Source organism: Python bivittatus, unplaced genomic scaffold (genome assembly GCF_059951505.1).
Source record: "Python bivittatus isolate LINGU-HERP-01145 unplaced genomic scaffold, Pbiv_v1 ctg000080_np1212, whole genome shotgun sequence".
In the NCBI taxonomy this organism is placed as follows: Eukaryota; Metazoa; Chordata; class Lepidosauria; order Squamata; family Pythonidae; genus Python; species Python bivittatus.
The window spans coordinates 8,884,775-8,910,543 of record NW_028277035.1 but is presented as its reverse complement, the minus strand read 5'-3'; the positions used below and the strand labels follow the sequence as shown (position 1 = coordinate 8,910,543).

General features: G+C 41.9%; 1 long non-coding RNA gene across 1 annotated transcript in view; it reads left to right on the top strand.

Annotated features, from left to right (window-relative positions):
• Positions 1–577: 577 nt before the first annotated feature.
• The window catches only part of LOC112540180 (uncharacterized), a 44,151-nt gene continuing 18,959 nt past the window's right edge, over positions 578–25,769 (top strand). Inside the window, exons 1-3 of the long non-coding RNA XR_015795043.1 lie at positions 578–827; positions 3,662–3,869; positions 5,198–5,288. This is a non-coding gene — a long non-coding RNA (uncharacterized LOC112540180). The remainder of the gene's footprint in view (positions 828–3,661; positions 3,870–5,197; positions 5,289–25,769) is intronic.

Here is a 25,769-nt window from a genome sequence, read left to right as displayed (position 1 = left end):
GCTGCAGCTATGCTAAACTACATGGCTGTCTGGCAGTGGATATCTGGCAGACCCGGAAATCTGGGAATTGATAGTACAGAAACATAAAGTTTCTAGTCCATACAGTATGTTAGAGAATATATAAGCATCATCTCTTAGAGGCTTATATTAAAGAGACCAGGACAGAAATCCCAGGACTCCTGTAGCCTCATAACAAGCAGACAAGGCTGCCTTGTTCATATGGACATGATTAGTGTGATTAATCATGTTCATATAATTAGTGTGATGTCCAAATCTATGTCATAGATTACACTGAGATTGAGATAAAGTGATGGCTTCTTCTAGAGTCACTTATCAAGATTGTGGCTCCATATGTCATCCAAACATGAACCAGGACTGCCTCCTGGTCTCCATTTAGAGAGATGGGAGTGACCACAACATGGGTGTATTTCAGAGACTGTGTTTCAGCTGCCCACAGCTTTCTTTTTCTACTGCACAGGCATTGAAGGGTGAAAGGAGGAGACAGAGGGAACTGGGGGAGGCTGGTTTTCCAAGCTTGCTTTTTCTTCCATCTTGCCTGAGGGAATGATCAGGAGAATTCAAATGCTTTATATGTCATTTTGGTTGCTCCTAATACTCAGCTATGAATTTTGATTACTCTGAAGCAACTTTTGGGCTTTTCAGATCCCGAATGAGGACCTGCCTTTCTCCTTTCCCCATCTTCTGGCTCCTCCTTAAGGCTGATCTATCAGGACCAGAGAGAACCTAATAAATCAGAAGAGCCAGAAGGTGAATTTGGGCTCTATGTTTACAGTGTTCTGGAATCGATACCTCTCTCTGCTTTGGAGGTATAGTGAATTGGGTGATAGAGTTTATTATTTTTAATCTTTTAATTTTTAGTATTTGTATTTCATATGCACTTATATCTAAGGAGACTACAAGTTCAACAACCCTGTAAGGTCAGTTGGGCTGAGAGAGAAGGACTGGCCCCAGTAAGTTTCTGTCTCTGAGGGTGGGCTTGTCCAACACCTAAATCCCTGTACTTCTGGTTAAGATGTTTCAGCATGATCTGCCTATGTTCAACTGGTTCTTGTCTGTCTGTCTGTCTGTCTGTCTGTCTGTCTGTCTGTCTGTCTGTCTGTCTATCTATCTATCTATCTATCTATCTATCTATCTATCTATCTATCTATCTATCTATCTATCTATCTATCTCCCTTATATTGCCTTGAGAAACCATGTTCTTGATATGAATCATAGAATAGAAGTGGGATATACCACAAAGATAATCTAGTCTAACCCTCTGCAATGCGTGGGAAAACCAGTTACTACCATGGACAGTAGTATACTAGTGGATTAAATAAGGAAGTAAATAATAGTGGTAGTACAGTAGTAGTAGGTTCATGGAAGGTAATAAAGGGAAGAATATCAGTAACTGCATCTCTCTGGGATGGGATGCACCCTGTCATGGAAATCTATGCAGAAAGGAAAGGCAAGCAAAGAGAGTAAATTCTACTCTGCTGAATGGCAGCCTTCCAACGAGCTCTTCACATGGGGAGTTGTTGACTAAGGACCTTAGATTTCACTTAAATAACAACCAGAGGGCTGGGAGAAATTCTGTAGCCTCAGCTTTTGGGGTTTCTTGTTCTCCTGGTTAACCCATGCCAACTATCTGTAACTCTGCCAGGATATTCTGCAGCATCACATACAAGTTCCTGAGAAAGCAGTAACTGTGTCAAGAGGATGAATTGATCTGAATCTGCCAGAAGCCTCTAGGTCTTTTTTCCGAGGGTGCCAAAACTGAAGAGTTGTTTGCTTTGACAGCTTGATTTAATTTCAGGGAAATCTTCCCCACAAGTCTTCCAGTCTTTCTCCTAGGGCAATTTGTATTCTCTCAGATTTCTTCCAGGCTGGCAGTAACCTTTGCCAAACTGTATCCAACAAAAATACGGTATCAGTTAGTATTGGTTAGTCTGAAAGCCAGTTTGGTGTAGCAGTTGAGGTGCTGGACTGGAAATCAAAGCTAGGAGACCATGGGTTCTGGTCCTCCCTTTTTCAAGGAAGCCAGCTGGGTGACTTTGGGCCTGACCCAGGGTTATCGTTGTGGGGAAAATAGGAGGAGGGAGCATTTTGTGTTGTACAAAATAAAGGCAAGATATAAATGTATTCTAAATTAGTCAATGGGAGTTCCAGCAAAGAATTGTAACAGATATCTTACTGAAATTGTGAACACTGTCTTCGCTTTTGGGGGGAATAGCATGTCCAGCCGAGATGCCCACTTTGATAACAGCAAGTCAAAGCTAACAGTTATAAAAATGTGTTTATTAGAGTTCTGAACTATTCCTTAAGCTCAGGATCAAACTTTACAGAGTATAGTACCCCTTGAATGCATTTAAAAAGTACACAGCTTTAAGTCTGACTTTGGCCTTCAAAACCTTCACTACCATCTCTCTTCTTAACCAGTTTAAGAAGTGACTCTGATGTTAGCTAGCAAATATTCCTGGACACAGGCAGGTACCACTCCACTGGAAACTACCTGGCCATGGTTTGATATCCTGTCTAATCATCCTGATCCTCTGGGGGTTCTTTGCTCCTATGACTTCCCTGACCAGTTCTCCACTGACTGACTCCCTGCCTTCTGTTCAGCGCCTCTTCATTTCCAGACAGCCTCCTCCCTTCTAGGGGAATGTGATCGCTCAGTAGTAGAGCATGTGATTTGTTTGCAAAAGACCTTCAGGTTCAGTCCTTCTCATCTCCAGGATATAACCCTAGGCAGGAATCCTGGTCTCCAGCCCCTTCCTCAGCTGCTGCCTGCCAACTGTCAATCATCTAGAGAAATGTAAATCTTGTGGTTTTAAGAATGGTTGAATTAGTCTGGTGGAAATCAGTTAATGAAAAAGAAGTAGGTGGCTTTACCCAGGCTTTTCCCAGGCCCTGGGCTAGAATGGGGGTTGAGCCCCTTTGATTGGTTATTGGCTGCTTGGCTTTTTGGGTTTTGGTTCCAAAGAAGATAGTTAGCTGTCTTCTTTTTCCCCTTGATATATTTTGTTTTCTTTTGATTTTTATTTGTAAGCCACCCAGAGTTGCTATGGAGTTGGGTGGCCTTGAAATTGAAATACTAAATAAAATAAATAAAATTTGCCTATTTTCTGCTTTTACCTCAGTTCTGCTTTTGCCTCTCACTACCCACTTGCACCCCTCAAGACTTCCTTTATGGCCCTTGTCACCACAATGTCAAGGGCAGTCCTGACTGCATTAGATGGGGTTCTAGTATATCTACTCTAAGAAAGTTTTTTTCAACTGTCCTTTTGCAATCTTGGACTCAAATTCTCTCTTGCCTCCACTTTGTCGTCCTTAGTAATCTACCAGCTTCACACTTATCTAAGTAAGCCGAACCTTCATCCTGCTCTTGCCTATGCTGCCTACATGTTCTTAGTTTGTAATCCTTACATCCTTACAAGCACTGAAGACAACCTGGTTAGCAAAGCTCAAGATGCAAATTTCCTGAAAGGAAACAATAACTGGTTTGCTGACATCACTGATGTCACAATACTAGCTCTAACCAGCAATCACAATGCCAGGTTAGCTGTAGGAGGATGCCACACTGATTTACATCAGGGGAGCTTCCAGAAGCAAGAGCATGGAACAACAGCTGTGTTATTATTTTGTCTGTTTCTCTTTGCAGGACCGAACTGCTTACACTACTTGGGAACCTTATACCCAACTAGAGCAATACAGTAACACAAAGAAGGGTTTCTTCACCAGGAGGTGACCTATCCATTGCAGTACACCACCATCAAGAAAAGAGAGGAGTACTCTGAGTAATACTGAGTAACCCATATGCCATGATCTCAAGTAACAGGATGGGAATAACTTCAAGGCGAGGAACGGAGGTGTGCAAAACCTTTCAAGACTGAAATCTGGGAGGTGGTATGATCTGGAAACAATTTGTTTCAACCTCCATTCTGAGGTTGAAATGCCAGGTCTCAAGACTGACCAACTTCCCATGCCCCCGTAGCTAAGAATACTTGTCATTATGTCATACATACGATTGCTGCCTTCAGCTGGCCAAAATATTGGATGAGGAAGCAAACTTTGGGGCCTATAGACCCAAAGCTATAGAATTTTGGAAGCATGATGTAAGTCCTCTCACAAGAAAATTGCCTTCATGAGTGTGACCAATCTCAAAACACCCATTGAATAGAAGATGAATTATGAGGTTACATTTAAAAACAAACAAACAGCTGGTCCACTCATTCCAGTTCTCTTTGTCTTTTTTTCCTGCCAGGTTGGCTGTAGCCTCCCACCATTTTTATTTTCTAAAAAATGTTGTAGAATTCAGAATAACTATTGGGGCTGAAAATTCTGTGCATCAGCTTCTCACTTTCTGAACTGTTGACACTGAGGTAGCATTCAGCAGGAAAATTTAGTTGAGTCCTGAGCTAGTCGTTAAGAAGATAACCCAGGGCAGCCTTCCGTGATGTGTTGCCCTCCTAAGGTGTTGGCTGGAAAATCAGAGAACTGTATCCACTTCATCTAGAAGAGAACAGACTGGTGAGGGCTGATTGAGTCCAGTGAGGTTTTGGAATTAAGTCTGGAAGTACAATGAAAATTGAAGTTTCTAACTGGTCTTTAACAGTAGCTCCATGAAGACTATGTTGTAAAATGTTTGTGTTTATTGTTAGGGCCATGCTCCCTTAGCTAATAATGTGATTGAGCTAAACGAGAAATAAAAGGATCTGCTTGAAGACAAGAGACTTGGAAAAACTAAGGTCACTTTAAGAGTGTCCCAGTCGTATTCCCTTCCAGCCATTGATTCCAGAAGGGGAAGGCTAGACATTAATTTTGTTCCATAAGAGGCATTAGAGGCTCTGTTCCAGAGATAATCAAGGATGCAAGTAGCCTGATGGTTCACATGAGGTGGACAGGAGGTACCTTACTTTATAGTAAAGTGTCTCATCCCCAGGGCAGGGAAGGAAAAGAGCCTCTTTCAGTTGGGGGGTCTGTGAACTCTGCATTGTGCAGCCTGAGCCCTGAGCAGCTGCTCTGAGTGCAGCTTCAGTACAGCAGCTCTATGGCAACCCTGTTTCCTGGCAGGCACAAGCAACTCTTTCTCTATCGTGCACACCTCAGTCCTTGCCTCTGGAGCAGAAAAGACAGGCGCACATGCCTGGTGCTGGCCGTGCATTAGTGAGCCTGACCAATGGCTATTTTCTTAAAGGATATCCTGCAGCCTTCTCAGAGGGACAGCTTCGACCAGCTGACAAGGATGCAATCGACTACGGACGTTTCCTTTAAGAACATGCTGAAGGGTAAGCCTGGCTTCCGTCTTTGAGGGCAGAGCGGCTGGGGGCCTGTTGGATATTGAAGTAACCCATTTTCTGGGTTTGCACAATCCACTGAATCATCATCGAATAAAATGGGCTGCATTTGCAGAATCAAGCATGTTATGTGAATGTGGCGGGCAGACCTTTAAATGAACTGGGTAAATGTGTTTGGCTTACCCAGCCAGTCTCCACAATTGAGCCCCCACCCTTACATCTTGGAGGGTGCAGCATGTATGGAAAAGGAGGCACAGCATCCTGACAGTGATTTGGGCACCTTCTCCATCTCTTTCTCTTTCACATGTACACACATTTGAATGGCTTTCTTATGCTACATGTTGAATTTGCATAATTGTCTGCCATGTATTCGTGTGTGTTGTGTGTGTGTGTGTGTGTATTGGATTGAGAAAGGGAAAACCATTTGTTTGGGAATGACAGCCATCTCTAATATATTTCAAACTGAAATAACAAAAAATAGCCAGAGGTTGAGGGGCAGGAGGGCAAAAGCATAATTTCAGCTTTACAAAGAAGTTCCACTCTTGAAGAAAGAATGGGCTGGAAGAGATCTCCTGGCTGTCCCATAAACTTGAGCACCTTCTTGATGTGGATTTGGCTTCACTTTGGTTATAAAGAGATTATAAAAGCCACATTCTTCAGAAAGCTTATGCACATAGCAAACTTCCATGCTCTGCCACCTCATTACCAATCAAACATTGACACAAATAGCACAAAGAAAAACAGAAAATTACTGAAGTTGCATGTGCAAAAAACACTCAAAGATTTTGTGAGTTCCAACTTTCTTGTAAGCTAGGCCTGGAAGGTCATCTTGAATGCTTGGGATGAGAATCCAGGATTGGAACCCATCACAAGAGAGCAAATGCTGTAGCCCTGATGTCCATTCCTGCTATACTAGCTTTGATTTATTTATTTCTCTCTTTTTAAATAGAATGAAACTTATTTTTGGATCGCCGAACTGTGTATCACTGTTACTTGTGGTATTATCTGTAACATTTGGACAGTTGCAGATCTCAAAATTGCCAGTTGTCATCTACTATCCTCAAGCATGCAGTGTGATATGCATTTGGTTTTGATCTGTGCTTGCCATATACTCTGGGGACTAAAATAGAGTATATTGCTAACTAGGTAAACTGAAATATGTAAACTATGTAAAATAGCGTATATTAGTAACTAGGTAAACTGATTGACTGAAGGCCCTTCACAGCTGCCACCATTTTCAATTCTCAGTCACTCAAAAGCGGTTTGAAGCAGATGAACAACCATCTTCTGATCGTGAAATGCTAAGCATACCATTGCTAAGGGTGACATGAATGTTTCTGTCTACAAGTTCTCAAGAGCTTTAAACCTTTGAAACTCTGAGATGCAGTGCAGCTGAGCTAGAAATAAATTGACTGATTTATAAATGTATAAATAAATTACTGAGAAGATGGCATGGGATCAAACATGTGATACTGATTTGGGAGCAGTGGGAAGACCCCATGTGGAAACGCCATGATGGACTGTATAATACACTTCAGAGTTCAGTCAGTTAACCCATAGGGAGAAAAATCTTCATTGAAAAGGGAGGATGAAAAGGGCTTGATTGATTGATTGATTGATTGATTGATTGACTGATTGATTGAAAGAGGAGATAGAAAGTTAATTCTCAGCAATAGTCTCCAGCCATAATACCCAAGAGATTATGTCTAGGCTTTAGGAACTGGAGAAAGAAAGGATTTATAAAAGGAATATTTTGAATAAGGAGTGTCATTAGGTAATGGAATTCATTTGAATAAGAATGAGTGTTAGTAGGCAATGGAAAAAATATGGAAAGCTAACTATTGAAAAATCTTGAAAGCCAGTGAAAGCAAATCCAATTAGAAACACTTTAATTCTGAGTGGACTTTCTCAGGGCAAAGTGTTTCATGAATCTCTTCCACTAGCAGGCCTCTAGCAAGGATGTCTGCAGAAAAGAGTCCTTACTTGACCTGTGCCTCTTTCTTCCTTCTCAGCCTGAAGGCCTGAGGAGTTGCTCCCCTTGTCTGGCAAGGCTGCTGGGGAATTGGAAGAAGTGAGAAAATAACCTTTTAAAGGAGGTTAGGGATAGCTCCAGATGAAATGTTTATCATGTGATGGTCCTGACTCATCCGCAAGGGAATTTTTTAGAGAGGGCAGAATGGATGCTTTTAAGTTGGTAACCCTCCTTGGTATTCTCACTGCTTCTTTCATAGTTTCCTTTCTCCAATTAAAACAAGCTCTATTAAAGAAGAAAAGACTGAATAGTTGCAGAATTGTTTTCAGGATATGTATGTACTTAATCCATTTTTAATTTTAGCAAAAACAAAGAAAAAAATGGTCATCAGGCCTAAGAAAATACATTAAATATAAACCATTTTAAATAAACCAATTTCAGAAAAAAACCACAAATGGCAATTACCCACAGAAATATTTAAAAGCCAATGGGAGCAGGCTTTTAGATATTTGCTTAAAAGGAAGTCTGGATAAGGCTAACTCCTCTGTCTCCAGGGAGAGAGAATTCCACAGCATAGGGGCCACCTAACCAATGAGTTTATTTTATGCTATGATTTCAGCCATGATTTGTCAAACAACCCATAGTTATCTCCTTTGCACACAACACTAAGCCATAATGGGTTTGTTGATATCTCTTGCTGAACCAGAAACAGAGCATAAAAGTGAAGCAGACCCATGCAGCATAATGGACAGCACAGATATGTCAGCTTTGGTTGAGGAAAAGAAGTTGATATAGTACAGTATGTCAGGGACAAGAGATGTAGCAGCTGTGCTACTCCATGACACTTTCTTGTGAAGGCACCTCTTTTCCTTCTGATACGTGGGTGGCCATATAAGTTTGATGAATGAATGAATGAATGAATGAATGAATGAATGAATAAGCAGCTTCCAATGCTTCTGTAAGAAATGGGAATGGTGGAGTGGAGGGCTAATGTTGGAGGGCTCTTGATTTTAGTAGAAATGTTTTGAGAAAAACCTAAGGTTTTGAAAAGTCTAAGATTCCAAATCAGTATCCTGGTGATGTTGGCTTCTCTTCTTTCATTTAAAGTGGGGGCGGGAACCTGTAGCCCTCAGGGTCCATACAGCCTCAATCCCCCTTGATGAGTCTGTGGAACCCTCTCCTATCATTATTACCAAAAATCTGGTGGTATGTTTTCCCACCATGTTTAGAGAAAAAACACATGGTAAAGTAATTGTAAGACCTAAAATAGTCTTAACAGTTACAAGAAAAAGTCTCCTTCTCTGCCTGAAACAGGAAAAAAAAAATCAGAAAATCTAGTTCTAACCATGTAGGCCATCGTCCTTCAGAGATGATGCATTTAAAAAAGGAGCAAGGCTTTAATCTTGCAATGGTAGTTGCCATCTTGACTTTTTGGACCCCATGGGTATTCCTGTCACCCTGCTCATTATGGCCTTCACTTCTTTCCATATCATGTACAGCTCTTGGCCAAGGAAAGTTTGCCAACATTACATCTAAGGCAGCTATTGCTCTTGCACTCACCATCTCTGATTTTTTTTTTTTTTAACTTCCATATATTAGAAAGGGTCAAGGTTTGCTTTAATAAAGATGGTGACTTATCATAATTGCACCCTGAAAGCAATCTCCCCTTTCCCTATTCACAAGACAGAAAGAAATGTTTTTCTTCCAGCAGACATCTGAGGCACAAAACCAGAAGCAAGTTAGGTATACGTGTGTATTTTGGGTAAAGTTACCAACAATGTTTGCATTTAAAGTAGTTGGGAGTTTTGGTCACTAAAGTTACTTTACGATGAGGCACTTTATTTTGTTTGGCTTGGCTCTGAGATGACAGGTATTGTGTTTCAGTCTGAACAGGAGATGGAAATGGAGCCAGACGTTCGATCCAACGTAATGTCTTTTTATGCCAAATAGAAGGTGCTACTCCATTGATGTTGTTTTTCTGCCTTTGAGTCGGCGTTGACTCCTGGTGACTGCCTGGACTAATCCCTTGCAGTTTTCTTGGCAAGGTTTTTGGGAAGTGGTTTGCCCTGGCCTCCTTTCTAGGGTTGAGAGAGAGGGACTGGCCCAAGGGCACCATGCCTCAGGCAGAACTAGGACTTAGGGCGTCCTGGTTTCTAGCCTGGAGCCTTAACCACTACACCAAACTGGGTCTCCATAGTCACCTGGCTTGGCCAAGCACAAGCAGTTCCCTTTTTAAGGGCTGTCAGAAGTGCTTAGCAAAATAGATGTGATGGAACGTTAGTCACACAAGCCTTATAAGCGTATATCCCTAGCCAAACATTTTTCATGGCTTCACAGACTAGTGCTATGCACTAAAAAAAATAAAAATAAAAGCACAACTTTTCTGTCAGTTCTGATGCAGTTTAATGAAAGTATTTGCTTTAGAAATTCCTTTCCAATGAGCGTTTTTAAGAATTGCTCAGGGTCCCATGTGACATTCTTGCCCTTGATTAGCTGCGAGGGCAAGGGGTATTTGTGAATGCCCTATATTTCATTCTGCAATAACGTCTCTTAGCCGCTGATAATTTGTGCCCTAGGGGCCCTGGAAATCCTTTTTAAAATGAAAAGGCTGGTGCTGGTGCAGTAGTAAATTAAACATTAAATTCAAAGGAATTCTAGATGTACTGAAAATGTAGTATTCATAGATATTATGGATACAGGGGCTAGCAGACACTTGGCCTCTTCATTATCAGCTTCTCTTTATTTATTTATTAGTGCTGAGCTCAGCTTTCTCCTTCTCAGCTAATCTCTGTACCCAAAGCAAGACAACTGCTTGGTCCTAGGCTTGCACTTCTGCTTCTTCTTCATTCATTCAGTTTCCGTGACCACCCACTTTCACATGACTCTGGATAGATTAAAATAAACAATATAATTAACTAAAAGGTCCTGCCAGGAGGAAAACAAAAATGCTTGAACAGACAAAACAACCGCAATGTTAACAGTATCCCAGCAGGGACAGGCAAGTCTTTAAGGCTCCCTTGAAGGACAGCAGGCTCACGCCCTACAAACTTCAGGGGGAACATTGTTCCAGAGGACATGTATGGTGACAACTTACTACCACTATAAGTTGTGGTTACTGTTGTTACTATTATCCTCAACCTCTAGCTATTTAGGTAGGGATTCTTGTTTCCTCTTCTCCTGTCTGTTTCAAAGTCCTGTTGAAGTTAATTTGTAGCCAGGTCTTAACCAAAGTCCCAGCTGATCTCATTCTAGAATGCTACAGCTTATTAAGATCAAGCCAGAACGTCTGTATCTGGGTGAAGATGCAAGAGAAATGAAGAGCTAAGCTAATAGCAACTCCCTTTTTGGTAGTTATTAAAAAAAAAAAATTCCCTTCTCACCCTATGGGTGGTATGTGTCTTCCTCTGCCAGAGGCCTGGGAGTTTGAGGGTTCTGTGCAGTATCTTAGCTGTTCCTAGCACTGCACTCTTCTGGACAGAGAGCTCTGATGTTGTTCCTGGGATCTGTTGGAGCTACTCTCCCAGCTTAGGAGTCACACCCCTGAGTGCTCCTACCACCACTGGGACCACTTCGGCCTTTATTTTCCACATCCTCTCTAGTTCTTCTTTCAGGCCCTGGTAGTTCTCCAGCTTCTCATACTCCTTCTTCCTGATGTTGTTGTCACTTGGCACTGCTACATCTATCACTACCACTGTCTTCTGGTCCTTGTCTCCTACCATGACGTCTGGTTGATTGGCCAGTACCTGCCTGTCCATCTGGATCTGGAAGTCCCACAGGATTTTAGCTCTGTTATTCTCCACGATCTTCTGTGGAATCTCCCATCTGGACTTGGGGCGGGGGTCTAACCCATACACTGTGCAGATGTTCCTGTACACAGTGCCAGCTACTTGGTTGTGCCATTCAGTGTATGCTGTTCCTGCCTGCATCTTACACCCTGCCACTATGTGTTGGACTGTCTCTAAGGCTTCTTTGCACAAACCACACCTTGGGTCCTGTCCAGTGTGGTAGACCCTGCTTCTATGGATCTGGGGCTTAGTGCCTGTTCTTGTGCTGGTGTGATCAGTGCCTCAGTGCTGTCTTTTAGTCCAGCCCTTTCCAGCCACTGATAGGATTTCCCAATGTCAGCCACCTCAGCTATCTGTTGATGGTACTTCCCATGCTGGGGCTTGTCTTGCCATGGTACTTCCTCCGCTTGAACTTCCTCCCATGTCTGCTGCTGCCTCAGGCATTCTCTCAGCAATTCATCTTTGGGTGCCATCTTAGTGATGTACTCCTGGATGCTCTGCGTTTCATCCAGGACAGTGGCCTTGACACTCATCAGACTCCGCCTGCCTTCTTTGTGGCTGGTGTACAAACTCTGGGTGTTGGACATGGGGTGGAAACCTCTGTACATTGTGAGAAGCTTCCAGGTCTTCACATCGGCAGCCTCCATGTCCTCTTTGGCCAGCTCACTATACCGGCAGGGCATCTGATGACTGGCAGGGTGTACATGTTGATGGCATAGATCTTGTTCTTCCCATTGAACTGGATCTTCAGGACCTGTTGTATCCTTTGGTGGTACTTGGATGTTGCTGTCTTCCTTGCCTCCTCATCATGGTTCCCATGTGACTGTGGGACACCAAGGTATTTGTAGCTGGTCTTGATGTCTGCTATGTGGCCCTCTGGTGGTTCCACCCCATCAGTCTTAACTACCTTCCCTTTCTTAACTATCATCCAGCCACACTTCTCCAGTCCAAATGACATCCCAATGTCCTCACTGTAGATCCGTGTCAGATGGATCTGTGAGTCGATGTCTCATTCACTCTTAACATACAGCTTGATGTCATCCATGTAGAGGAGGTGGCTGATGGTGATTCCATTCTTGAATTTGTACCCATATTCAGTCCTTGTGATTATCTGGCTAAGGGGGTTTAAGCCTATAACAGCAGTGGAGACAGTGCATCACCTTGGTATATGCCACGCTTGATGGCCACTTGTGCGAGCTGTCTTGAGTTGACTTCCAGTGTTGTCTTCCACAGTCACAATGAGTTCTTGAGGAAGGTCATTAGTGTCTGTTGACTTTGTATAGTGCCCGGCATTCACAGATCCATGTGTGTGGCATTGAGTGTGTGGCTTTTCTGTAATCAATCCAGGCTGTGCTCAGATTGGTCTGCCTAGACCTTGAGTCTCAGGTGACTGCTCTATCTATAAGTAGCTGGTTAGCTGCTATTGTGATGGTGACTGGTTCCTGTTCTGGGAGATTGCTGTGGTCTGCTTTGCACTGGTGTTATGTGTCTTCTCTTTCTCCCATATGTTCTTCCAGCACTGTTCAGTTTCTGCTGCTGGTTAGCTCTGCTGTTATTGTGTGATTGGGAGTACACTTTGGATGGTTCTTTGGAGAACAGGGCATTTATCTTCTTGGCCTCTGCTTCTCTAGTGTATCTCCTTAGCCTGGCAGCCAGTGCTGTAAGCCTTTGTTTAGCAATCTCTAGGGCTTCAGATGGAGTCAGGCCCATGTATTTTTTCAGTAGCCGAGTCTTATCCTTGATCTGCACACCCTTCTGTAGTTCCACCACCTGACTGACTTCTCTCCGAGTTGCCTTGATCTTAGCCTCCAACCTCATTTTCCAGGGGGAGTATGTACTGCTGTTCTTCTTGATCATGGAGCCAAGCATTTCCAGGATTACAGTGGCTGTAGCATATACCAGCTCATTTGTTTGAGTTATGGTGTTAGTAGGGATTGTCTGGGGGGCTCTATTGGCATCTTCTAGCATACTATCTAATGGTACTTCTCCACTGAGCCTTGGTAATCAGTCTCAAGGGTTGACTGTAGCTAGTTTGTCTGTGATCTTATACCTCATATCAGCTGCTGTGCTCTGTAATGGAAGGGGTGGCAGTGACATTCCAGCTTCAGTGTTGGCTGCACATCCAGTTGTTCTTCAAGGTTTGCTTGAGTCCGGGTTGTAATGTGGAATTGGTCTATCTCATGTTGTGAGATAGATAGATAGAGAGATAGAGAGATTAATTAGAAGTTTTAAAAAGGAAAATAAAAACTAATACAAACTAATATAAAGTAAAAAGAAGAAAAGGAAAGGAAAGAAATAAAAAAGAAAGCTAAAAGTGCAAGAAAGGAAAAAAAGTAAAAGAAAAATAGAAAAGAAAGAAAAAAAGATACGAGGAAGTGTCTTCTAATCTTTTTTATAGAGGTTATAAGTACAATTATAAATTTACCACTTACTCTAAGGTTAGAACATGATTGTCTTCTTTCTATAGCCTATTCTGTCAAATCATCAAGACCATAAATTATAAGTTCATTTTTTTCTGTTTTATGCAAAAAGTCCATAAGGGGTTTCCAGTCAGCAATAAATATAGATATCATGTTTTCTCTGATAAGTCAATTTGGCCATCTCAGCAAGTTCTATCATCTTCCTCAACCATTCCTCCCTTGTGGGTAATGCCAAATCTTTCCATCTTTGTGCATACAATAATCTTGCTGCAGTTATCAGATACAAAAACAAAGTTCCATGACTTTTTTTCCGACTGTTTGTCCATCAATCCCAAAAGAAAGACCTCTTGTGTCAATTGTGTATTAATCTTTAAAATCCTCTGAATCATTGTGTGTATTTGAATCCAAATTTTTCTAGCTTTTTCACACATCCACCAAGCATGAAGCACCTTTATACATTGTAGACCATTTTTCTGGTGACATATACCATCATTTTATAAAAATTCTCTTTAAGATTATAACATAATATAAATTTCAATCCTTTCAACCACGTATTTTCCCATTGTTCCATCTTTATATTATAACCATTTTTTTAGCCCACTTTATCATACATTCTTTCACTTGTTCTTCTTCTGTGTCAATTTTCAATAAAGGTTTATACATTTTAGCAATTCCATGTTCATAATTTGTACACAATTCTATTTCAAATTCAGTCTTACAATGTTCAAAATCATAGAGTCTTTTGCCTACTTTAAATCTTTCTAGTAACTGTAAATAAGAAGACCACGGGCAACTATATTCCTCTGCCACCAGTTCTTCTCTTGATTCTGTTTTGTACTCCCCTTGACAAAGTTCTAGTATCTCACGATAAGTTAGCCATTTGTGTTTGCCTATTGTTTCTCATATATAAAATGCCTTAGGCCAGGGAGGGCAACTCTTTTATGGCTAGAGGTTGAATGATGATCATTCTTTCAGAATCTGAGGACCATTGGGGGAATGACACAAATTGGGTGGGGATATTTTCTTCCTAAAGTGGATTGAAAAACAATGTTAAACCTATTATAAGATTCACACTACCATGTTCTTATGCTTGCTGCCTCAAAATAACGAAAAGTAGTTTCACCAGTCTTCAGTGGTAGTGTTCAAAGGAGGTTCTGAGCACTCCCCTCAAAGAAAGAACTTGGGCCACTTGCATCTCTGGGGCCACTATTTGCCTCCCCTCTAGGCTATACTGAGTTGGTACTCCAAATGTGATCTAACTGTTCTGACTTGGCTGATGATGGCACTTTCAAGCAAGAAGCTATTCTCAATTTTTAAACATACAGCTTGATGCATCTTTTTTATTCTCTGTTATTCTGTTATTTGTGAAGAGAGGACAGGAAATTTGTATGCAACTGCTCCCTGTGATGCTTTATACTTTGGGCTTCTTCCTGGCAGTGAACTGTTCTCAGGATCTGTACTCACCACACCCGCAAAAGTCTTTGGGGGCAGGAAGGGCTATACATAGCTTCCTAGTTGGGTGGGTCCCTTGTTTCACCAACAAGGTCTTTCTGGCTTTGTTTTTGTGAATTTTTAAAAATATTTTTGGTAATAACTCCTTAGTTTCATTCCTTATCCATGACTCAGCTTCTGGTTCACATTTGTCAACTGCTGGTGGCTTCAGCATTGACAGAGAGTGTCTGGATCAAGGGAACCAGCTCCATATTTCCAAAATGGACCTTGCGTCTTCCATTACACAGTCACAGGTAGAAAACCTGAGAATCTCCAAATGTTTCTGAACTCCAACTCCTAGCATCTCTCTCACCAGGAGCTGCTAGGAGCTGTAGTTCACAAATGCCTGGGAGCCATAATTCTGTATCTGGATTTAGAAGGACCTAACCTAACCTAGAGTGAAACAAAGCTTTGGATGACTGAACTTTTTGCAAGGCAAAGCAAGTTGCTCCTTTTAAATTGTAGAGTAGATGACTATGACACCTGAAGCACAGTTCTTTCTCTTCCTTCCATTCCCACAGAAGAAATCTATATAGTCTGCTGCTGCCTAGAAATCTGTAAAGGGTTCAGACTCCCTCTTAGTTCATTCAGGCAGCAGATGTACACTTGCCACCCAGGTGGTGGAGGTTACAATAATACTGACTCTGGTCCTTGAGCTCAGCAGCTGTGGGCTGTGGATGTATTGCTCCTGCTTCAGGGAGAGGATGTTCTTCAAAGCCAGCAAAACCATTAGTTTGCATAAAGAGCAGCGTCCTTTTATGAACCTTGTTACCAGAGACTTCTTTGAGATGGGCAGAATGGCTGCCACACTACTTGCCGGATCTCCAAGGAATCAGTGGGAACTGAGCCACAGGAGATGAGTAAGACATTCTGGGCAGAGAGGGATCTATCAAGTTGTATATTCTTAAAAGCTTGGCGCTGTGCCCCAAAAGACATCACAAACAGATGTTGCTGCAACTACAGTCTGATGGAGAAGTCTTGTAAGCTTGCTGCCAGCTCTGATGTCAGTTTCCTCCTCTCTCTGAAGGTCTGATGTGTTTGGCAGTTTGCCAGCTGGGTAAGCAGAATAACTGAGCAACTCCCACTCGCTTAAAATTTGACTTGTTATTCCAAACAAGCATGAGAGTTGGTAGGGCACAGTGAGGTAGCTTGGCAAAACTCTTCAAAATAATCTGAGATTTGCACCTAAATAGGTGTAATGGTACTTTAGCTGACTGGATGTGTTTTCCTCTGCTATGCCACTCTTCTTCTGTACAGCTTATGGTAGCAGACCACAGAAGGCACCCCTACTTATTCCCATAAAAAGCCTGGCAATAGAGTGGGCACCAAAGTTCTTTTAAATTTCTCTACCATGTTTGTGGGCACAGCAATAAAGTGGGAAATTTCCCCTGGGAAATGAAAACAATTCCAATAATTTTTCAAAGGTGCGCCCCCCCAGTAGTGACAGTAGTGTCACTAGTGAAAAAGTCCATGGGAAGAGATGTCATCCTTGGGATATCATAGAAGCCTGGAATCTGCAGACCTCTGGAGAGGTGAGGGTTGGGGCTATGTTTGATGATGGTTCTGCTCTTTCCTAAGTGGGCAATTGGTTGGTGGTTGTGAGAGAGGAGAGGTCAAGCCCTTGGGAATTCCAGGATGAGGTATCCCAGGGCCAGACTCTCTCCAATCTGGTTTAACATATAAATGAAACCTTTGGAAGAAATCATCAATATATAGATAATACCTAGTTATCTATCTCTATCCTGGGTTAAATGGGAGATGAGGCAGAAGTCTGAACCCAATGCTTGGAGGCTGCCAAGATGTGGAAGGGTGTGAAAGGGGAAACGCAGGCTCAGAGCTCAACCTAAGGAAGATGGAGTAGCTGCCAATCCAGAAACCAGTAGATACCAGGGAGTTTTCAATTTGTTTTCCTTCTGAAAAAACAAGCCCACCTGCAATTAGTTGGTAGCCCTGGACTCATTGTTCTTGTGGAGTCCTTGGTGTTCTCTGACAACCTCTTGGTTGTTTGCTTGCAGATGTTTCATTAGCCAACTAAGTAACATCATCAGTGCTGATCATTATACCTAAACAGGTGATGAAACATCTCCAAACAACCAACCAAGCTCAGAGAGCACCAAGGACTCCACAGTTCAACCTTGAGCTACAGATATTCTTCTATTGGATTCATTGTTCTTGCTTAAAGAACAGGTGGAAATCATGGCCCTGGAGGCTTTTGCACAACTTTGCCTGGTGTGCTAGTTGCAGCATTGCCTAGACCCTGGGGCACTGAGAATGGTCACTCATATCTTTGCCTTATTCCTCATGGGGCTGCCCTTGAAGGCTATCAGTGCAGAATGTATTTGCCCATTTATTAACAGGTTAAATCTTTTATTGCTATAAAACATCTGTATTGCAAGAGCTGCATTGATTACCTTTCTTCATTTCTGCCAGCTTCAAACCACTGAGAACAAGGAACAAAAGTCATTGTCCTGTCCTGCATTGCTGCAGGTCTTAGAGTAAGAAAAATCCTCTCGATCTATCCAAAAGTGAAATAATTTACAAACATATAGTCCTGTAGAACCCCAATTTTTCAAAGAAGAGGTTAGTTTTCCTACAGGTGCAAATATAGCTGAGTTGGAAATGGATTAGCTGAGTTACTGAATACAGGCACTTGCATGAGATCCCGCACTTGCAGAATGGATTCTGTAGTGGTGCAAAGGTCCCATGTTGAAATGCCCTTAATTTGCAGGGTACTTTATTATAGCCAGTAACAGCCAATGTCAACAATCCTAGGATTGATGGGCCAAGGATTGCACTCAGTACATGGGTGCTTCATGTGTTTGAATTTGTCTGTCTTCAAATCACTTACTACAATTTAAATGTGACCTCAGTGTAGCCAATGAGCAACCAACTGGTGGGACCTTCATTAAAATGCTGCCTCCTTTGGAGCAGCCAAAATCCCCTGCCACCTGCTGGCCATAATAATTAGGGCAAAAGAAAAAAAATATCAAATCAAAGGAATATTAATGCAGACAACTTCTATTCTTGTGAAATACTGAGTGGGCACTTGCCGAGGATATTCCTTTACCTTATAAAAAATAACCCTACTAAATTAAGTTAATGGTTCTATTCTGCTTTCTCTGGAAGTGGCCAACTCCAAGGGTTTACCTGAACAGTATTGGTAGAAATAAAATATTCTAATCAAATGTTTAGTCAAATTAAAAATAAATTCACACTAAGATCCAATACTGTCACAACTGAAATACTCATTAACAGCAATTCTAGCCAAGATTCATCTATTATCAATAACGTGAGTTTGGATTGTCAAATGCTTTCAGATTATACGGCCTTGCTTAGGGATCTAAACAGGGAGTGCTCGGGGCATCTTGTGGCACTGAAGATGTTGTTGCTGAACTTCAAATCCCAGCTTTGCTCACCATTAGCCATAGTGATAGGGTCTGCTGGAAGCTGTAGTTCAACAATATCTGAAACGTCACCGGCTGTTTGCCTTTATCCTAGAATGCAGAATAGCTTTAAAACAATGAAACAATGGTGTTCCATGGGTAATTGGGAACAGCTGGTAATTCCTGAGGTCAGGGATTCAGAGTTCAAAGATGTTATTTTGTCTTTCTGATTTTCTAAAGTGCATTACAGATTGATTGTAGTATTAATATAACATTTCATTCATCATAGCTTTGGTGAGTAAGTAGTACAAAACCTCAAACAAATTCCACCCCTGAAATGTTATTGGACCTCCTCATACACTTAGGACTTTTGATTCCCCATTCACTATAAGAACAGAAGGAAGTATGAGAAAGAAGCAAAAGGAAATTCAGTGATCATATATCAGAGAAATTTGAAGCTGAACTATAAAAAAATCACTTAGCATTTGCATTCTGCCATCAGGTTGATTCCAAATGTTTTTCTCTAGAAGCTATCAGAGAAAAATGTGTGAAATCACACATAAATGTTGCCTTCCCCAACCTTTACTCTTTAGAAGTATTGTACTGTTGGTTGGGGATGATGGGAATGCTAATCTCAACACAACAGAGAGTGTCTGATCAGAGAAGGCTGAACCAGGTGCTTGAAATGTGCAGTGTTTGGAAATAAGTTTGTTTCTCATCTGAACTTGTAGGGGCAAACTGAGGGGTTTGAAGAGCATCATTGTTTAACAGGAACAGTTAGAGAAATTGGAAATGATATCCTCAGAAATACCTCTGCGTTCAAAGCTGTTTTGTTTAAACTCGTCAACCCTGAAAAGTTAAGTTGTGCTCAGGTTCATGTCAGCAAATTCTGTTGGAAGGTAGTCAGCCAGAACAGGAAGTTTCGATCCTGTTTTCGAGCCAAACTGGACTATAATCTGGGGCCAGTGGGAAATTCACACCAGCTCCATTCAGTGATAACAGCTAGGGGGATAGGCAGATTTAAAGCGACATCTACTGCTTGCTCACTAGGACACGGGGCTGTGACTGCCAGCATCTCAGGCTGCTAGATGGAGTGACAGATGGGAACTCTAAGGGAGAGCCTGTTTCTTGTGGGGAGTTCAGGCAGGAAGCAAATGCTGCCACCTGTATTTGTTTAAAGCAGTGTTGTCCAAACTTGGCCACTTTAAGATGAGCGGACTTCAACTCCCAGAATTGGCTGGGGAATTCTGGGAGTTGAAGTCCACTCATCTTAAAGTGACCAAGTTTGGACAACACTGCTTTAAAGACTTTGGTTTAGCAGATTTCTGATCCAATGGACAAAATCTATTTACAGTTGTATACATGCAAAATGGAATTGTGTATTAGCATAAAATTCCAATTCACCACCATATGCATGTATAATGCCATTCTGAATGCCATTTTATGGATATGTAATGTCCTAGTTGCCCTTGAACAAGCGTTTAGGTTTAACAAACATCCCTTCTTCCCTCTTAGTCGGTTAAATTAAGGGTTTACTGTAATGTAGAATTTTGCCATGATTTTACACTTTAAGAACGGACTAGTAAGGAGAAAAGGGATGGTATCACATCCTGTTTCTAAAACTCACCTGATCTATAGGGGTGATAGCTGTGATTTAAACTGAAGAGTTCTTTGGGCAGCAACCCCCCCCCCCAAAAAAATCTGGTGTTTGTTTTTCTGGGAATTGGAGAAATGTGCTTTCTGTTTATTCAAGGGCCTAATGCTTGGGGAACTGCCTCTGTACTGCAGGAATACAGAATCTGTTTGAGAGCTTAATCTTTAGATAGAAACCCCATATGGATAATTATATTATAGGCCTGGGGCAGCAAAACTTACAACAAATCCTGCAGCTCCTTACAGAAACAAACTCACTTACTGCAGCTGCAATGTTAAAATGATCTTTTCCAGCATTTCCAGTAAAGGTCGTTTTCACAGTCAAATAACCTGTGCTAAATTATGGCTTCTGAGTCTGCTTAGGCAAGGGTTATGAATATAAAAGATTCTATTATTATTGTCATTGTTGTCACTTACACATAGTGTAGCAGATAGTTCTGACCGGATTTGGTACTTTTGACTATTGCCTCTAAGATAGCTAAATATACTGTTGAAATATATATGCTGCTCCAAGTAATGTAACTTTTTGTAACTGATGGCTTGAAATTCTACAACTTTTTGTAATTGATGACGAGATATCATCATCATCATCATCATCATCATCATCATCATCGTCATCATCATCTCCTTCTCTTCCTCCTCCTCCTCCTTTTGCCATCCTGCATGGCATTTGCTTTGAGATGCCTTGATTTTACATTGCTTGCATATTGAGCCAGTATGATCTAGTGATCTGTCTCCTACTATGAATAGGGCCTAATTCTTATTATAAATACATATGGTTAATAGCTGGCTGATAATTTTTTTTATTAAATAGGCAAAGTATAACCAGAATGCTCAGATGACATCTCATCAACAGGCAGCAAGACCATTTTCTTGCTGGGGGGACTGTGCATTAAGTGTTTTGTGAGATGTGATCCTCACAATGCAAAGAGGTGTTTTGCTTCTTGTAGAGCCTGTAATTGGCTCTACTTGTGTACTGCTTGTAGAAGACACTGGGTTTTTCTCAAACAAAGGAGTTCATGAGCAGATAGCGCATTACCCTAGAAAATCTTTCTATAGGGTGGGCAACCTTTTTGAAGTTACAAGGCATCATTCGTTTTTCCAAGTTAGGCCTTGAAGGCTCACAAGGTGATAATGTTACCAGAGAAGGCAGGGCTGGCATTTTGATGAATTGAAGGAAGGGAAAATGTTTGTTTGCTTGCTTACTTTTTTTTTTTTTTTTTTACTTAAATTGGATGTATTAAGTCCACTTTCTTTACAAACACTTTTAGGCTTATTTTGTTTTTTTTAAATAAATGAGAAAAATATGGTCATTAAAAAAAACAGAGATTTGCCAACCAACTTTAGCGGTGTGATCCTGGAGAAATCTGGAGACCACAAAAATAAGACTGGGGAGACTGGGAGATTGTCCCTCTAGTTCCTACTGCTTGAAGAACTGTAGGGATTTCACAGTGATACTAAGGCTCTGGGTATTTCCACAGGGCCACCAGTTTCACACTGTCCAAACCCTCAGAAACATTTTTGTGTCGCCCCCACAAGTGCCATCTTGCAATGCTTGGTGGTTCTTATAAACTAATAAATACTGCCTTCAATTGACCAACTGGGAGTTGCAAAGATAGTGACCCTTACAGTGCCATGCCCACTATCCTTCTCTTGTATATAGATTTGCTGTGTTTATTTTTACAATAAAGGGAAAGAAAAGAAGCTCCCTTTAAAAGGCACAATGTGGGGAGAGGCCACTCAGGCACAGTCTGATCAAGAACCCTTGCTGCAATCTCATTCTGGTGACCACCAAGGACTTGGTCAGATCGAGCAGCAGACCCTCAGGAATATCCCCAAGCTCCCTCTGGAACCCATTGGGTCCATCAGTTGCATGGGGTGGAGCAATCTAATAGGACCTGCCTCCCTGCAGCAGAGGGCAGTGCCAGAGAACTGGAGGGTCATCAGAAAGTGATCTGACCATGACAGGGAAGAAACAGAAGCCTCCCCCAATTCCAGATCACACTGCCACTGCTCTGACATGAAAACCAGATCAGGTGAATGACCGCTATTATGCATAGGGCCCTGGATGACCAGTGGCAGGCCCATGGCTGTCGTGGTGACCATGAACTTCCAAGCTACCTCAGATCCTGCACCCAGGGAAGACAGGTTAATGTCCCCCAAGACCATAAGCCAGGGGAATTCCACGGCCAGCCCAGCCACTGAGTCAAGGAGCTCTGGCAGGGAGGTTGCTACACAGCTGGGACACTGGTACAATAGCAACAATCTGAAGTGATCCCTAGAGCCCAACTTAACAAATCAGGTCTTGCACCTGGCAAACTGTGGAGCAGAGTAGCTGAAGGGCACCCAAATATCTTGGATGACAATAGCTACACCTCCACCCCTACCCTGGGGTCTTGGCTGATGCCACACCTGAAACCCAGCTGGGCAAATCTCTAAGATGGGCATTCCCCCCCCCCCAAGACCAGCCAAGTCTCAGTAATACATGCCAGGTTGGCCCTCTCATCTGTGATTCATGAAACCAACTAATGGGTATTTCCTTCATAGTAGTTTTGTAGACCACACAGGATTTTCAAACCTTTGGCACACTTCTTACAGGCTGGCAATGCCATCTACTATAATGTCTCTATTTTCTCAGAGATTGAAAAGGCATGCACTACCATTTCCCCCTCAACTGGCATTCATCTAAGAAATAGTTTATCTGATAAACTATTTGAGTTATCATAGAGTCCTACGCAGACTCTTTGTGAGAGTGCCTAACCTTTCCTGAGATTTGCACAGCCCTTGTTCCCTAAACATTCCCAATGTTTGAACTGTTCTAATGCCAACTCTTGGATCCTACCAGCTGCTCCTATTATGGCACATTAAGGGTTATAAAGAGAGTCTTTATAATGCCTCCAATGCTATTTTTCTTTTTTATCCAGAGATCCAAAACATGTAGAAAGAAATGCAGGTTTACAACTTTTATTGTTCAGTTTCTTAACTAAAAGCTTCATTCATTCTCATCCATCCATCCATCCAACCATCCATTCATATTCACTCATCTCAAAGTCTAGCTAGTCAGACTAGGTCAGAGTTACATAAGAACTGGAATGACAGACCTCTGTGACAGACCTTTGTGCATCTCTGTGCACTGTATCTCATTTTAAATAAAGGCTACAATGTACTACAGTTCCCATACATTTTTATAACTTCTAACAAGACCTAGCTGCTCATCAAATCTTAGCCAGTCATACCTTGGCACTTTTCTCATGACTCTTGGTACATTTCCACCTGAGTGTCATTGCTTCATCCAGTTCACATGGCAACTATCTATTGTTTTGAGAACCATCTTTTTTATGATAATGATATCTTGTGGTATCTTCTTTGAAGTTGTCATTCTCTACATGCTACATAGGAAATTTTCCAGGACTAACCTTTCTGCTTCTATGGCCACCTTTGAGCAATTCTCACGTCCTGTATTTTTTGGGCCATTCACAGACCCATCATCCTGTCTCCTGTTCTACAGCATCTCTTTTTCTTTTCTTGATAGTACACATCCTGTTTCTTCTGTGAGGGCCTGAAAGCTATTTCTCAGTTCCAGTGGGGCAGAATTCCTTCTAGGACTCTAGTTTCCAATAATCACACTATCTGCAGGGCTTGTCTCTTTTTTGATTCTCTTGTTTGTTTATTTATTTTATTTATTTAAGCAATTTATATGGCTGCCCAATTCATTCACAGTGACTCTGGGTAGCGTACAAGAATAAAAATCCCAGTACAAAACCTGCTCCACCACTCCCCCCATCCCCCTGGCAACAACAATACATTTACATTGCTTCCTCTGTCAGCTTATACTGTAGAGCTTCTTTTGCACGCTCTGATAAATGTTCATCCTCTTTCATCAGCTGAAGTGTGGCCACTCACTGTTCCAATCCTTTAACATTTTCTTCAAGGACTGCTAAACTTACTTGAACTTACTGCAAAAATATTCCAGGTTTATTTCAGGTAGGGCAGAACCAAAAACAATCCATAAACATTGCTGATCACAACTACGGAATCCTGATGTCCATCTCACTTTGTTTCTTACCTTTCCACCAGTAGAAGGGTTATGTGTCTTCTTGTTCCTTTTTACACTCTTCTGTTGGCGAAATATGCATTGTTCTCTAGGAGGGAAAATGTATTAGGAAACCCCCTGACAAAATTCCATTGGAGTTTGCATGCATCAAGCCTGATATGAATTCAAGCAATTTTGTCCACAGAGAATCATGCTAATTACTCACAATGAAGCTCTGATGGTGTTAGACATTGGCTGAGGCCACCAAGAGCTGTGCCATCATCCTGAACAACCTTGAAGAGTTCTGTTGGATCGTTCTCTGCAGATAGAATGAGGAAAGAAACCTGTTGTTTCTTTTCCTGCCAGATTGTCATGGCTTACTTTTTATAGTAACATCTATACAGCGTTCAATCAAATTAATCCACAGACCTGCATGACAATTGTTCATCTCTATTGTCCTCATGTTTCACTGGCTGCAACTTTTCCATATATCATAGGACATTATGTGCTCTTACATGGGAAAGGGACATTTAAAAGCTACCCTACACATTGCCCAAGAAGTGTATTATTCCATATCTCAACCAGGGTTCTGAGTCAGGTTCAAGAATACATCCCCCAATGTCTCCTGGAATCCCATCAGATCCATTAATCTAATCTGGACCCCATCTTTGCAGATGAGTATTTGTTGAGACTGCTTTATCTTTGGGAGATACTGTTCCACAGCAAGGGTACCATTTCTTGGACATACATATAATGAATGCCCCGCTCCCTAGGACAGAAACCAATGAGGGTATGACCTTCCTCATGGATAGGTTTTAAAACAATCTGGGTGAAGCCCATAGGAGGAATCCTGAGTTGTGCTTGCCAAGGTAACCTTAGTATAATGTTGAAGTATCCCAAGAACAAAACAACACCTAAGACCACTTGCATCAGCTCCCTTGAAGAAAAGCAGTGTGACTAATACATCGACACAATCAGTTTTCTCTCCTGCTCAGATTGAGGCATGTACCTTTTAAAGTAGCAAAGGCTTGGAAAGGGCCTTGGAAAGAAAGATGACATCTTTATGGACTATCACAACACCACTTTTCTGAGCACTAGATGTATATCACTCTGGCACGGGATGCTCAGCTGGCTGTAGGTGAGCCCGTACATCCCAAGTCACTGTCATATGCATCAGGTCAGCCACCTGCTCAGTTATATAAACATTGTCTTTTTATGGATGCCAGCTTGGCATTCAAAAGGAATATGATTGCTCAGCTTGATCCCCCAGTTTATTATTTTAGTTGAAGAAAAAGGAATCATTGTAGTAATCCTACTGCTCTTCATAAACCTGCCTCTTCCCTTTCCTATATATCTCCCTTTGCTCCACATTACCTGAACAGCAGCACTGTATCCAGACCATAACCACCCCCCTCATTAAATAACCCAATATCACAAGAAATGACAGGAGTACCAAAGATATAAAGAGGAAAAAAGGGTGAAGGAAGTCAACAGGCTGGTGCAGTGGCTAAGGTGCCAGACTAGAAACCATGAGACCATGAGTTCTAGTCTGTTACACACGCTGCTCCCAGGTTCGGCTTATGGTCACTCATTCACACACTCACAGCCTGTTGAGGCATGCGGATCTTGTCAGCCCCCCTTGCTTTCTACCTGGGTTTCCCAGATAGGTGCGGCTGGAGCAGACAGACACACAGCCCTGGTCAACAGCGGGGAAATAATTGGGGATACACACAAG